We start from the raw sequence: 12,607 nt of genomic DNA on the forward strand, positions 1-12,607 counted from the left end.
AGATAATTATGATGGGATTACAAAGAATAACTCAGGAAAAGGAAGAGCCTGGCAGCAAGAAATTTACTGCAATATTCTGGTAGCAGGACCTGACCTAAGGCAGAAGCTGAAGAGAAGGAGCCAAATATGAGGAACATGTCTAATAATTACAGGTCTTAATGATATTCACTACAGATCACAGAAGACAGCTGAAGGTGAAGAGGAAAGCTAGAAAGCTCCTAGCTTGAGAATTAAATGGACAACAACAAAAGCACTAAAATCTGGGGCACCTGGGTGGCTCACTCGGTGAAGCATCTGCCTTTAGCTCAGGTCATGATCCCAGGGTCCTGGGAATGAGTCCCACACTGGGCTCCCTGCTTCTCCCTCTACCCCTCCCCCCTGCACATGAGCTTGCACTCTCTCTCTCATGCTCTCTCTCTCTCAAATAAATAAAATATTTTTAACAAATTTAAAAAACCCCATAAAGTGGAAACACCAGCTCTTGCCAGAGGGAGCAATGAGAAGTGAGATACACTTCCCATGAGGACTGTTATTTCCTCCCTTCCCTTCCTTAGCACCTGCCTTTCCTACCTCAGAGCTAAGTGACCTACACCGGTAAGAGCACTATTATGCAGATTTCAAGAAATCTTTGTTGTTGTTGTTTTTAAAGTAGGCTTCAACTCGAGGCCTGAACTCACAACCCTGAGATCAAGAGGTGCAAGCTCCATCTACTAAGCCAGCCAGGTGCCCCAATTTCAAGAAATCTCAAAGGCAAAGGGCTGCAGCAGACAGTAATATTCTGGTGAGAGTTTCAACAAACCTTCCATTAAAAGTCTGACCTTACCAGATCTTACTGCAACTTGCTTAGTCTGTGCCTTCCCCCCACACCCCCCCCCAGTATCACAGGGATGCTATAAAGCTTGTGTGAACTGGGATCTGAAAATGTCCTTAGAAATCAACCCAATCGAAATTCTTCCTATAGATAAGGAAACCAGGTCCAGTGGGGCTCGTGACGTGCTTGAGCCCCCACAGTTCCTCAGGGGCAGGGCTGAGATCAGAATTCAGTTCTCACAGATATCCGTCAACTGAACAGGTGGTCAGCATGAAAAAATGGATTCACAGACTAAATATATGTTCATCCAGCTCTGCCCAAAATAAACACTGCCGGGCAAGCACAGAGAGACCTTGTCAACAGAGAGACTATTTTATTTGGGTCTCCAAGAGCTATGTTGAAATAGTCTTTCAAACCATTCCACTTCTTTGTTTCAATACTATCCAGATACTGGAATATCAATTTATTGATATAAAATGGACCCCACCCCCTACCACACATTTACCAATTTATCACCAAGAAGCTAATCTTCTATAGGCATATCTCATTTTATTGTGCTTCCCTTTACTGCTTTTTGGAGACAATTGCATTTTTTACAGACTGAAGGTTTATGGTAACCCTGTGTCAAGCAAGTCTGAGTCATTTTTCCAACAGCATTTGCTCACTTTGTGTCTCTGTGTCACATTTTGGTAAATTTTGCAATATTTTAAACTTTCTCATTATATTTGTTATGTGATCAGTGACCTCTGCTATTACTATTGTATCGTTATATAGAGATACCACAAACCATACCCATATGACAGCAAACTTAGTCGATAAATGTGGCTGGTGTGTGTTCTGACTGCTCTAGTGGCTGGCCATTCCTCCATCTCCTTCCCTCTCCTCAGGCCTCCCTATTCCCTGAGACAAAACAATACTGAAATCAGGCCAATTAACAACCCTATGATGGCCTCTAAATGTTCAAGTGAAAGGAAGAGTTGCACATCTCCCACTTTAAATCAAAAGCCTAGTATCGAAAGCTGAGATAGGCTGAAAGCTAGGCCTCTTGCACATACAGCCAACTTGTAATGCAGAGGAAAAGTCCCTCAAAGAAAAGTGCTACTCCAGTGAACACAGGAATGAATGATGAGAAAGCGAAACAATTTTGTTGCTGATATGAAGAAAGTTTTAGTGGTCCTGATAGAAGACCAAACCAGGGGCGCCTGGGTGGTACAGCGGTTGAGCGTCTGCCTTCGGCTCAGGGCGTGATCCCGGCGTTATGGGATCGAGCCCCACATCAGGCTCTTCCACTATGAGCCTGCTTCTTCCTCTCCCACTCCCCCTGCTTGTGTTCCCTCTCTCGCTGGCTGTCTCTATCTCTGTCGAATAAATAAATAAAATCTTTAAAAAAAAAAAAAAAAAAAAAAAAAAGAAGACCAAACCAACCGCAGCATTCCCATAAGCCAAAGCCTAATTCAGAGCAAGGCCCTAAATTTTCTATTCTAAGAAGGCTGAGAGAGGTGAGGAAGCTGCAGAAGAGTGTGAGGCTAGCAGAGGCTGGTTCAAGAGGTTTAAGGAAAGAAGCCGTCTCCATAACATGAAAGTACAGAGTAAAGCAGCAGGTGCTGGTGTAGAAGCTGCAGCAAATTACCAAGAAGATTCAACCAAGATCATTAATGAAGGTGGCTACAGTAAACAAATTTTCAACGTAGACAAAACAGCCTTATATTAGAAGATGCCTTCTAAAACTTCCACAGCTAGAGAGAAGTCAATGTCTGGCTTCGAAGCTTCAAAGGACAGGCTGACTTTCTTGTTAGGGGCTAATGCAGCTGGTAACTTTCAGTGGAAGCCAATGCTCACAGACTACTCCAAAAATCCCTAAGGCCCTTAAGAATTACCCTAACTCTACTCTGCCTGTACTCTATAAATGGAACAACAAACCCTGGATGATAGTACATCTAGTTACAATATGGTTTAATGAATATTTTAAGCCCACTGTTGAGACCTACTGCTCAGAAAGAAAGATTCCTTTCAAAGTATTACTGCTCACTGAGAATGTACCTGGTTACCCAAGAGCTCTGACAGAGAAGTACAACGAGATTAATGTTGTTTTCACGCCTGCTAACACAACATCCATTCTGCGGCCCATGAATTAAGAGTCACCTCCTAATTATTCATCTCTCAAGCCTGATTATTTAACAAATACATTTCATAAGGCTAATGCTGCCACAGATAGTGATTCCGCTGATGGATCTGGGCAAGGTAAACTGAAAATCTTCTGGAGAGGATTCACCATTCTGGATGCCATTAAGAACATTCCTGATTCATGGGAAGAGGTCAAAATATAAACAGGGGCGCCTGGGTGGCACAGTCGTTAAGCATCTGCCTTCGGCTCAGGGTGTAATCCCGGCATTATGGGATCGAGCCCCACATCAGGCTCCCCCTGCTTGTGTTCCCTCTCTCACTGGCTGTCTCTATCTCTGTCAAATAAATAAATAAAATCTTAAAAAAAAATATATATATATATATATATACACATAAACAAGAGTTTGGAATCAGTGAATTCCAACCCTCAGAGATGACTTTGAGAGGTTCAAGACTTCATTGGAGGAAGTAACTACAGATGTGGTAGAAACAGCAAGAGAACGAGAATTAGAAGTGGAGCCTGAAGATGGGACTGAGTTGCTGCAGCCTCAAGACAAACCTGAATGGATGAGGAGCTGTTTCTTATGCATGAGCAAAGACAGCGGTTTTTTGAGGTGAAATTTACTCCTGAAGATGCTGTGAAGACGAAATGACAACAAAGTATTTAGGACATAACATAAGCTGAGTTGATGAAACAGCAGGAGGATCTGAGAGAACAGACTTCAACTTTGAAAGAAGTTCTACTGTGAATAAAATGCTATCAAACAGCATTACATGCTACAGAGAAATCATTCATGAAAGGAAGGGTCAATTACTGAGATAAACCTCATTGTTGCCTTATTTTATTAAATAATTTCTTTAAAAAAATAAATGTGGCCACATCCACTCCAACCTTCAGCACTCATTACCCTGATAAGTCAGTAGCCATCAACATTAAGGCAAGACCCCCCACCAGCAAAAAAGATCATGACTTACTGAAAGATCAGATGGTGGTTAGCATTTTTAGCAATAAAGGTATTTTTAAATTAAGGTATGTATATTGTTTTAGACATAATGCTATTACTGCACACTTGACTACAGTGTAGTGTAAACATTAACTTTTATATGCACTAGGAAACAAAAAAAATTCATTTGACTTGCTTTTTGCAGTATTTGTTTTACTGCAGTGGTCTGGAACCAAACCAGCAATTATCTTTGAAGTACGCCGTAAGACTCAAAATGGTTACTGTTAGCAGCTATTTAAGTATTTCAAGAATGCATATACTAATAAGCAAAATTAAAATGAGTTTAAAGCAAGTGAAAAACACAACAAACTGCAAATAAACAATATAGAAAAATAATTTTCTTTTTTTTTTTTTTCTTTTGAGAGAGAGAGCAGTGGCAGGGGTGGGAGGAATGCGGGCAAGCAGAGGAGGAGAGAGAGAATCTTAAGTGGGCTCCACACCCAGCGTGGAGCCCAACTTGGGGCTCAATCTCACAACCCAGGATCATGACCTGAGCTGAAGAGTTGGGCACTTAACTGAGTCACCCAGGTGCCCCTACAAAAATAATCTAACAACTTTCCTTTTCATATTTTAGACTTGTATTATTATAAAATGAATACTCTATCATCTAAAAATAACTGGAATACCTTCCAAGTCATTTCCTCTCTTCCTTGTTTAAGATTCTTGAAGAGTCTAAATCATTCTTAATCTTATTTTAGAAGGATGACCCTCCCCCCTTCTAGAACTACCCTTTAACAACAGAATTCTCAGCAGTGCCTCTACAATACATCACTACAACACCGTCAACTAAGACTTAAAGTTTCTATAATATAGTCATCATACATCTAGTATACTAGAAAGAATATTCCTGATTTTCCACAACTATGAAAACCAGAAACAGACTGCTTAAACAAAGTCCCAACACTAACCTAGTGGACATATTCTTTTGTTAATCAATAAAATGGAAACAAAACAAAACAAAGAAAAACAACAACCCACTGGTGATCTGAAGCATGCAAATATTTCATAACTCAAAAATTGTCCCTCATTCCACCCCCCCATCCAACAAATTAAGGAAAGACTACACTAAGATCATGCACATAGAAATATTAGCTTAACCTTTAAATCTCTGAAGTTTCTTCCTCTCCAATTTCTCTTGCAATTTACCTCTTAAGCAGCTGCTGAGTTTGTCCCTTCCTCTCCTTTCACTCTGCCTTAACTTCCTGTCCTCAACATCTCTTGCCTGAACTACTCTGCATTTTTGCAAAACTAAGTTATCTTTTAAAATGTAAATTTGGTGGGATCCCAGGGTGCCTCAGTCACTTAAGCATCTGCTCAGGTCTGGGATGAAGCCCCCCCACATCAGGCTCCCTGCTCAGCAGTGTTTCAGAGCTCCCTGACTGGATACTTTCCTCTTTCCCACTCAGAGGGCGATAAAATCCTACATAAGAACCAGCTCAAATATTACCAACTCCAAGTCTTCACTGACCCTCCTGTCAAAGCAGTTAGGTACATCTTAGCACTCTGAATAATCATTACACTTTGTTATATTTTAACATAACTTAGACTAAGGGTCTTGGAGCTTATTCATTTTGTATCTCACAGACAGAATCCAGGATCTGCCACATAGAATTAAACCAATAAACGTATAATGTACAGGCAACATGTGAAAAAATCTTAATATGTAAAATTATAATTATTCCATGACAAAAGTTTTTGTCAAAGATTAAAACTCTATTGGTTTTAAGTGCATATAGGGAAATGAAAAACAGAAAAATCGGTATTAAGTGCACTGTAATTTAAAACATTAAAAACACTCAGGAGTGTTACAGTTCTTTGTAAAAATTAATCAAGAGCAGTTTAAATAGTGCTTGCTTATGCCTTGGCAAATTGTACTCCTTATAAGTTTGGGTCAACTCCCATTTTATCCTTTGCACTTTCAGTGTCATGAAATCTCTCTGAGGGTTTCTTTAAAACACAATTTTTTTGCTGGTGTCACTTTCTATGAGACATTTTCATCCTTTTTGTCACACCATTTTCCTCACATCAATAAATCTGCCTTCACTAAATCCTTCTGGCTGCATATCCAGTCTCTCCAGTGGCGACAGCCACGGTGAGCTATTTCTTCTATAACTCCCCATCTATGTTGGATTCAATTTTCACTTCCGGTATTATCACTTTTTGTTTCTCTGCTGCAGATTTATCTTTGTTGGCCAATTTCCTCTTTCAATGATCCATTTTTGTAAAATAGCTCATCAGTATATCAGCGGGAGACAAAGAGGCAACACAGCTTACACACTTTCTATGCATGAACTGTGTAATAAATACACAACTGACAGATCATGGACAGACTCTGAAATAAGTGACATGACTGGTCACTGGTCATGATGCACACCTGTTATTTACATAATGAACTAGAGACTGAAAAATGAGAAGTTTTCACTTCACACAATTATTCATAAAGTATGGTGGTAACTAAAATATAAATCCTATTGTTGGATGACTGATGCTACTTAACTAAACTATGATAACTCAAATGTGTATACTGAAAGTGTGCAAAGCACTGATGGTTTCCAAAAATCTATCTGGTATGTCATATTCTTTTAAAAATGTTTTTAACCTGGGGGCACCTGGGTGGCTCAGTCGGTTGAGCATCTGCCTTTGGTTCAGGTCATGATCTCAAGATCCTGGGATTGAGCCCCGCATCAGGATCTCTGCTCAGCAGGGAGTCTGCCTCTTCCTCTCCCTCTGTTCTCTCTCTCTCAAATAAATAAATAAAATCTTCTTAAAAAAATTAAAAACCCTTAAAAATGCTTTAAATCTGTTAGCAGATGCTGTAAACTGCTTCAAAGTTTACATATATCATTCAAACTGCCATAAATTTCAATTAAAGTACCCCATTCAATTTTAAATTTAAAAAATTATTATTTTACATTAAGGCTTCAATGACTGTGTAAAGCAGATGGATTGACTGCTTACAGAAAACATTTGGAACCTAAAATGATAAAAAGTGACAAATTGGTAGATCTTTGATATAGCTAATGACTGAAAATTTAGGAATTCGTTCATCAAAACAGAACTGAGGCGCTTGGGTGGCTCAGTCAGTTGAGCATGCACTCTTGATTTCAGCTCAGGTCATGATCTCAGGGTAGTGAGATCATGCCCCGTGATGAGCTCCATGCTCAGTGCGGAGTCTGAGTTTCTCCCTCCCTTGCCTTCTGCTCCTCCCCCTGCTTGCATGTGCCCTCTCTAAAAAATAAGTAATCAAATCTTAAATCAATTAAGCTTACAAATCCCCTTATGAAGTTATTCACAAGCCCAAAATAATGTCTATCAATTTCGATTTGTTATCTGATACTACAAAATATACTAATCCAAAGTAGCTGAGAAGCTTTATCAGATCACATAAACCATGCATGGAATTACAGAATGTCCACAAATAGAAGGTATGCTAATTATTCATTTCCAGAGGGTGGATAACTTTCTATCCATTCCTGAAGGCATACTACTAATTTGGTTCAACATGGCTTAGTTCCTAGGAGACTGGACGGGGGCGTCCATGAAATACCAACATCTGACAAATTCTAAGAGAGTAACAACGGGGTTGAACTCACCAGTTAGTATTTGACTCACAGAAGTACTAACAGGATTTGTCTTTTAAAGGTGATCAGGGCACCTGGGTGATGCAGTTGGTTGAGCGTCTGACTCTTGGTTTCAGCTCAGGTCTCATCTCAGGGTCATGAGACTGAATCCCATGTTGGGCTCTGAAATCATTGGGGGAGTCTGCTTCAGATTCTCTCTCCCTCTTCCTCTGCCTGCCCCCCACCCGCGCACGCACGCTCTTGCACGCTCTCACTAAAATAAATCTAAAAAAAAAAAGTGATCAAAAGCACTAACTATACTATAATTCAAAAAGAAGTAATTTAGGAGAATATTTTATTGGCTTTGGCATTTTAAATTTACCTCAGTACTAAAGTACTTACAAATCTTAATACAGGGCAGGAGTATAGCCGACTGAAATAAATATTTCTTGGAATCCAAGAGGCTTATTATTGCTTCTATCTTGTTACTGACTTAGATATACTTGATGAGCTTCAAATTTGTAATAGTCTCATGTCTCTCCCTGTTTAAAATCTTTTATTGGTATCTGACAGCACTTAGTATATGTAATGCTAAATCTTTAAACCTGGTTTATAAAGTACTTTAAGCACTTGTTTCTTAAGCTTATTTCTTAAGCCACTGGTTCCCCAGGACTGCTCTTCATTAGACTTTGTTCAGTTCCTGGAAGGGCCACCCTCCCTTGCTCGCTCACCCGATCTACCTCTCCTGCTGGGGCTTCTCATTTTCTCCCAACCTGCTGTTCTTCCATCCCACGCCCTCAGGCTACATCCTCTGCCTCTGCGACTGGCTAATTCCCACTCCACCTTCAACTCTCAGCTTAAAAGCAATTTTCTCCAAAAATCCTTCCCTATATACCAGGTCACATTCCCCAGGAGATACTCCCGTAACTATTTCAATTATCATAATACCACATTACAGCAATTACATATTTAAAGATGATCTTATCCCTATGACTGTAAGATGAGAATAAGGAATGAGTTAATTTTGTTCACTTCCTGTCTCTCCCATTCATAGTACACTGTCTAGCATTTAGTAGGTTCTCATTTAAAATATTAAGTGGGTGAGTGAAGGAATAACCGAAAAGAATATCATCTCCTCCCTTACTGAACTTTTATCTTTCCTCTCTAAAATCTTATTTTCTACTTCTCCAAGCTATTATCCAATACACCATAAACAGTGCAATTGCAATCTGGAATGCCTTTCTTCCTAACTTTTCAACCTGGCCCTCTTCAAATAAGACCAGTCATTGCTCATTCTTCTAAATCTCCATCACCTTCCTGTACCACTTTTTTGGCACTTCACACCCAGACCATCAACTCAAAGCAATCTTCTGTTTTCATTCTGGTACTAGAAAGCTACTCACGTTTTAAGCAGGGACTATGCTCCATTACCTAATACAATGCTTGGCCCTCCATAAATGTTTGCTGCTGCAACTCCTGATGAGGTCAAGTTCATGTACCTCTTCTATCCCCATAGAAGTGTCCTGCTATATACCTATATAACCTACCAAAAACAGTGTAAGTGTACAGAACTATTTTTATACAGGAATGTTTACACACAAATGTCCCATCTCACTCTAAAGCGTTTCTTTCCTAGTCTGAGTTCTTTAAGGCATTTACTTATTCCTCAAACCCATGAGGTAAGATACTTAGAAGTGAGATATTCCAGAGGTCCATCAGGATCCTCAATAAAATAACAATTATAACAACTAGGACTTCGTAGGTGCCAAGAACTGTTCTAAGTACTTTACACATATACATTCATTTAACCCTCACAACAAACCCATAAAGTATATTATTACCTCCATTTTACTTGTAAGGAAACCAAGCCACAGCAGTGTTAAGTAATTTGGCACACGGTCACAGAGCTTCTAAGGAGTGAAGCCAGTGTTCAAACCCAGGCAGTCTGGCTTCAGGTAATGTATTCAGAGAGTTTAGAACCATTCAACAAAATTTACAAAAGCAAGAAAATAAAAAGGGGTTTCTGGTTAAATACTTCATAAATACAATGAAAACAAATTAGATAGGCTGCTTCAATCTACAATGAAAACAAATTAGAAAGATTGCTTCAATCTAAAATTCAAGTTTACATTTTAGGTGTACATAGTATTTGAAGTATAACTGAAGTTAACATTTTACTGAGCTCTTACTAAGCATTCTACTAATCACCAGGGATTCTGTTAATCCTTTTAACAACTTACTTAGTTCTTACATTAACTCCAAGAAACAGGTAAGTAAACTAAGGTGTAAGAGAGATTAAATAAATTCCAAGGTCACATATAACCACAAGTAGCAATGTCTTAGACTAAGTTCTTAAACACTAACAAAGTTTACCTTTTAAAGAAGGCATTTGCCTAAGCCAGAATTTAAATTTATTGGAAATACCATCACTGCAGCAGTTTACCTATAATTTTGTATACACTGGAGCATAAAATCTACTTCTAATACATTCTTGTCCTAACTTGTTTACAGTATTACCTATAGAGATGCAAGGTAGCACAAGGTCCAAATACATTCCTAATATGGTAGAGAATAAGTTAGTACTCTTTGGCTTATCTTTATTAGATACTTTCTCAATCTTTTATAAAACTGCATTATTTCTCTAGTTCAGTAAAAGGGAAAAACTTACACACCACTAAAATAGTCTGGATACAATCATCATCACTACATTTACAAAGGCTATTCTGAAACACTTCATATTTATTAACTAGCTTAAACCTTTAATAATCCTATGATAAAGTTACCAGTATTATCCCTATTTTACAGCTGAGCAACCAGAGGCACAGACAGGTAGGTCACCCAGCACAAGGCTGTACAGTTAGACTACAGTAAAGTCAGGACTGTCACACCAACACGCTATCCTCCACCCCAGTCTATGCTTCCCAACAAGAGCACTCCACCACAACAACAGAATTCAACACCTTGCATGAAACTGTAAATTGGTAACAGCAATCATTTGCTTTTTTTCCAAGTTATTTTTAATTTCAAAAGTTAGGAAATTCAGGAACTACATTAAGGAATATTAAGCCGGGAGGCACTTATCCAACAGACACCTTCATCTATCATCAATAATGCTGGCACTTTATTGGTGTTTTATTCACAATCCTGAGTGTTCCAGTAAGAAAAAGATATCTAAATCATCATTACACCGATGCTTTGAAATTACAATTTTTAAAATACCTGATATCGTTTTTAGTTACAGCGTAATATAAAAATAAGATAAATATTTAAGAAAAGATTCATTACGGATTCTAAAGCAGATTTCACCTCCCCTGAGCTGGAGGTTATCAGCTTCCTAACACTGAAAATTGTATACAGGTTGTTCAAGGAAATACTGAAGGTGGCTGGTCCTTATACAACTAAACTAGATAGTAGATATTCGAGTCCAAAAACATGAATCATGAAGGAAAAAAAAAACATCACAAGAAAAAACCATGAATCATGAAAGAAAATCTGAATGTAAACCTCATCATTTACTGTTTATCTTCTTTTATTTATCCTAATTCACTTAGAAGAATTACTGAAACGGAGAGAAAATACCAGAAGATACAGATTTCAAACATTTTACCAGGTCATGATCCTGGGGTACTCAGGCTCCCTGCTCAGGGGGAGCCTGCTTCTCCCTCTCCTCCAGGCTTGTGCTCTCTGTCCCTATCTCTGTCACTCTCTCAAATAAATGAATAAAATTTTTAAAAATTAAATAAAATAAAATAAACCCTGAAACTTTTGATTATTCAAAGAAGCTTCACTACAGTCAATATTTATGACCGAAGTTCTAAAAATCTAAGTTTTCTAGTAGATAAATAACAAATTGGTTTTCATTGGACATCTCAGATTAAGCAGATTTCTTACATATGACAATCTTAAAAAGCTCAATCCAGAGAAGAAAAAAATTGGTAAAATGGACTTCATCAAAATTAAGAACTTCTGCTCTTTGAAATATACTATGTTAAGAAAATGAAATGACAAGCTATAGCCTGGAAGGAAGTAGTGCAAAACACGTATCTAATAAAGGACTTCTATCTAAAATATATATGAAGAATACCCAAAACTCAGTAAGAAAACAACACAATTTAAAACAAAAACAGGCAAAAGAGGTGGGGGCAGGAAAGAAAAAAAAAAACGGGTAAAAGGTATGAAGACATTTCACTAAAAGGATATACAAATGTCATATACATATGTGAAAAGCTCCCCATCATTAGTCATTAAGAAAATGTGAATTAAGGGGCGCCTGGGTGGCACAGAGTTAAGCGTCTGCCTTCAGCTCAGGGCGTGATCCCGGCGTTATGGGATCGAGCCCCACATCAGGCTCCTCCGCTATGAGCCTGCTTCTTCCTCTCCCACTCCCCCTGCTTGTGTTCCCTCTCTCGCTGGCTGTCTCTATCTTGTCGAATAAATAAATAAAATCTTTAAAAAAAAAAAAAAAAAAGAAAAGAAAATGTGAATTAAAATCACGAGATATCCCTACATACTATTTTTTTTTTAATTTTTATTTATTTATTTGACAGAGACAGAGACAGCCAGCGAGAGAGGGAACACAAGCAGGGGGAGTGGGAGAGGAAGAAGCAGGCTCATAGCAGAGGAGCCTGATGTGGGGCTCGATCCCATAACGCCGGGATCACGCCCTGAGCCGAAGGCACACGCTTAACCGCTGTGCCACCCAGGCGCCCATCCCTACATACTTATTAGACTGACTAAAATTAAACAAAAATACTTTAAAAAGACCTGAAAATACCAATGTTGGGGAAGGGCCCAGAGCAACTGGAACTCTCTTTTTTTCAGTTCTCATACAATACTGACAGGCATGCAAAATAATGTGGCCACTTTGGAAAAACTGACAGTTTCTTATAAAGTTAAGCATATACTTAGGATACTATCCAGGCATCCCACTCCTCAGTAGTTACCCAAGAGAAATGAAAATATATATTCATGCAAATGTTTATAGCAGCCCTATTCATAATCTCTCCAAGCTGGAAACACAACTGCCCTTCAACTGGGGAATGGACAAACCTGGTACACATCCATACAATGACTACACAGCAACACAAAAGTCTACTTTTACACTCACG

The 12,607-nt window shown here is 38.7% G+C and overlaps 1 protein-coding gene across 12 annotated transcripts in view; it reads right to left on the reverse strand.

The window, feature by feature from the left end:
* Nucleotides 1-12,607, reverse strand: part of FERMT2 (FERM domain containing kindlin 2) — an 89,085-nt gene that overhangs the window by 68,128 nt on the left and 8,350 nt on the right. The window contains exon 1 of one of the 12 annotated variants that reach the window (XM_057318527.1): nt 7,533-11,656. The exons of 10 other annotated variants lie outside the window; for them this stretch is intronic. The gene's annotated coding sequence lies outside the window, so the exon portion shown is untranslated. Of the gene's footprint in view, nt 1-7,532; nt 11,657-12,607 lie in introns of those variants that run through there. One more of the 12 variants, XM_057318529.1, reaches the window with a different exon arrangement.

Source organism: Ursus arctos, unplaced genomic scaffold (assembly GCF_023065955.2).
Source record: "Ursus arctos isolate Adak ecotype North America unplaced genomic scaffold, UrsArc2.0 scaffold_25, whole genome shotgun sequence".
Classification (NCBI taxonomy): Eukaryota; Metazoa; Chordata; class Mammalia; order Carnivora; family Ursidae; genus Ursus; species Ursus arctos.